The 3,390-nt window shown below is 34.0% G+C and overlaps 1 non-coding gene across 1 annotated transcript; it reads right to left on the bottom strand.

Moving 5' to 3' along the window:
• Positions 1-3,074: 3,074 nt before the first annotated feature.
• On the bottom strand, positions 3,075-3,182 carry LOC112804449 (small nucleolar RNA R71). The gene has a single exon (XR_003203064.1). It is a non-coding gene; the product is annotated as a small nucleolar RNA R71 (small nucleolar RNA).
• Positions 3,183-3,390: the final 208 nt, after the last annotated feature.

The following is a 3,390-nucleotide window of genomic DNA, read 5'->3' as shown; positions in this document are numbered from 1 at the left end:
GCACTTAGACTTATTTATGTAAACCCTAGTAACTAGTTAAGTATAAATAGAACTTTTTACTATTGTATTTACATCTTTTGATCATCTTTTGATCTCTTGATCACTTTTATGGGGCTAGCCATTCGGCCATGCCAGGACCATTATCACTTATGTATTTTCAACGGTAGAGTTTCGACACACCATAGATTAAGGTGTGGAGCTCTGCTGTACCTCGAGAATTAATGCAAAGTACTACTGTTTTTCTATTCAATTCACGCTTATTCGTATTCTAAGATATCCATTCGCACTTAAGAACCGAATGAATGTGAAGATTATGTGACGCTCATCACCATTCTCACTTATGAACGTGTGCCTGACAACCGCTTTCGTTCTACATGCAAATAAGCTTGAATGAATATCTCTTGGATTCCTTAATCAGAATCTTCGTGGTATAAGCTAGAATCCATTGGCAGCATTCTTGAGAATCCGGAAAGTATAAACCTTGTCTGTGGTATTCCGAGTAGGATTCAGGGATTGAATGACTGTGACGAGCTTCAAACTCACGACTGTAGGGCGTGGTGACAGACGCAAAAGGATAGTAAATCCTATTCCTACATGATCGAGAACCGACAGATGATTATCCGTGCGGTGACAGCGCACCTGGACCATTTTCACTGAGAAGACGGACAGTAGCCATTGACAACAGTGATCCCCCAACATACAGCTTACCATGGAAAGGAAGAAGAATGATTGGATGAAAGCAGTAGGAAAGCAGAGATTCAGAAGGAACACAGTATCTTCATGCGCTTATCTGAAATTCCCACCAATGAATTACATAAGTATCTCTATCTTTATTTTATGCTTTATTTATCTTTATATTTGAAAACCATTATAACCATTAGAATCTGCCTGACTGAGATTTACAAGATGACTATAGCTTGCTTCATACCAACAATCTCCGTGGGATCGACCCTTGCTCACGTAAGGTTTATTACTTGGACGACCCAGTGCACTTGCTGGTTAGTTGTGCGAAGTTGTGAAAAAGAGTTGAGATTACAATTGTGCCTACCAATTTGTTGGCGCCATTGAGATCACAATTTCGTGCACCAAGTTTTTGGCGCCGTTGCCAGGGATTGTTTGAGTTTGGACAACTGATGGTTCATCTTGTTGCTCAGATTAGGTAATTTTCTTTTCAAAAAGTTTTCAAAAAATTTTTCTTTGTTTTTGTTTTTCCAAAAAGAAATTTTCGGAAAAAAATCCAAAAAAATTTATAAAATCATAAAAACCAAAAATATTTTGTGTTTCTTGTTTGAGTCTAGAGTCAATTTTTAAGTTTGGTGTCAATTGCATCTTTTTAATTTTCTCAAAAATTTTCGAAAACTCATGCATGGTGTTCTTCATGATCTTCAAGTTGTTCTTGGTAAGTCTCCTTGTTTGATCTTGTGATTTTCTTGTTTTGTGTCTTTTGTTATTTTTCATATGCATTTTTTAATCCACAGTGTCTAAACATGAAAAATCTCTAAGTTTGGTGGTCTTGCATGTTTTTCTTTTCTTGAAAAATTTTTCAAAAATAAGTTCTTGATGTTCATCATGATCTTCAAAGTGTTCTTGGTGTTCATCTTGACATTCATAGTGTTCTTGCATGCATCATGTGTTTTGATTCATAATTTTTATGTTTTGAGTCATTTAGTTGTTTTTCTCTCTCATCATTAAATTCAAAAAAATAAAAAATATATTTTCCTTATTTCTCTCATAAATTTCGAAATCTTTGAGTTGACTTAGTCAAAAAATTTTTAAATTTGTTGTTTCTTGTTAGTCAAGTCAAGATTTCATTTTTAAAAATCCTATCTTTTCAAAATCTTTTTCAAAAATCAAATCTTTTTCACTTTCTCTTAATATTTTCGAAAATTGTAAAAATTATTTTTCAAAATCCTTTTCTTAATTTCATTTCAAATTTTCAAAAACTTTACCAACAATTAATGTGATTGATTTAAAAATTTGAAGTTTGTTACTTTCTTGTTAAGAAAGGTTCAATCTTTAAATTCTAGAATCATATCTTTTAGTTTCTTGTTAGTCAAGTAATCAATTTTAATTTTAAAAATCAAATCTTTTTCAAAATATCTTTTCAATCAAATCTTTTTCAACCATATCTTTTTAATCATATCTTTTTCAAATCATATCTTTTTTAAAATTAATTTCAAAATCTTTTCTAACTTCTTATCTTTTCAAAATTGATTTTCAAATCTTCAACTAACTAATTGACGTTTTGTTTGTTTCTTATCTTTTTCAAAACTACCTAACTACTTTTCTATCTCTAATTTTCGAAAATCACTAACCATTTTTTAAAAACAATTTTCGAAAACTCCTCTCTCTCATCTCCTTCTATTTATTTATTCATTTACTAACACTTCTCTTCATCTAAAAATTTGAACCCTCTTTTCTCCTTTGTGTTCGAATTTTTCTCCTCCTTCTTCTATTCTTTTCTTTTTCTACTCACATAAAGGAATCTCTATACTGTGACATAGAGGATTCCATACTTTCTTTATTTTCTTCTCTCTCATATAAGCAGGAACAAGGAAAAAAGCATTCTTGTTGAAGGTGATCCTGAACCTGAAAGGACCTTGAAGAGGATGCTAAGAGCAGCTAAAGCACAACACTCTGAAGAGGACCCAACTGAAATTTTTGAACAGGAAAAAGATATGGCAGCCGAACCCAACAACAATGCAAGGAAGATGCTTGGTGACTTTACTGCACCAAATTCCAACTTACATGGAAGAAGCATATCAATCCCTGCCATTAGAGCAAACAACTTTGAGCTAAAGCCTCAATTAGTTTCTCTGATGCAACAGAATTGCAAGTTTTATAGACTTCCATCAGAAGATTCTTTTCGATTTTTAACTGAATTCTTGCAGATCTGTGATACTGTTAAGACCAATGGGGTTGATCCCGAGGTCTACAGGCTTATGCTTTTCCCTTTTGCTGTAAGAGACAGAGCTAGAATATGGTTGGACTCTCAACCTAAAGACAGCCTGAACTCTTGGGATAAGCTGGTCACGGCTTTCTTAGCCAAATTCTTTCCTCCTCAAAAGCTGAGCAAGCTTAGAGTGGATGCTCAAACCTTCAGACAGAAAGAAGGTGAATTCCTCTATGAAGCTTGGGAAAGATACAAGCAACTGACCAAAAAGTGTCCTTCTGATATGCTTTCAAAATGGACCATCCTGGATATATTCTATGATGGTCTGTGTGAATGGTCTAAGATGTCATTGGACCATTCTGCAGGTGGATCCATTCACCTAAAAAAAATGCCTGCAAAAGCTCAAGAACTCATTGACATGGTTGCAAATAACCAATTCATGTACACCTCTGAGAGGAATCTTGTGAGTATTGGGACGCCTCAGAAGAAGGGAGTTC

The sequence above is a fragment of the Arachis hypogaea genome, chromosome 5, assembly GCF_003086295.3.
Source record: "Arachis hypogaea cultivar Tifrunner chromosome 5, arahy.Tifrunner.gnm2.J5K5, whole genome shotgun sequence".
Classification (NCBI taxonomy): domain Eukaryota; kingdom Viridiplantae; phylum Streptophyta; class Magnoliopsida; order Fabales; family Fabaceae; genus Arachis; species Arachis hypogaea.
Note: the sequence above shows the minus strand (reverse complement) of the source record. Positions and strands in the feature narration are given on the sequence as shown.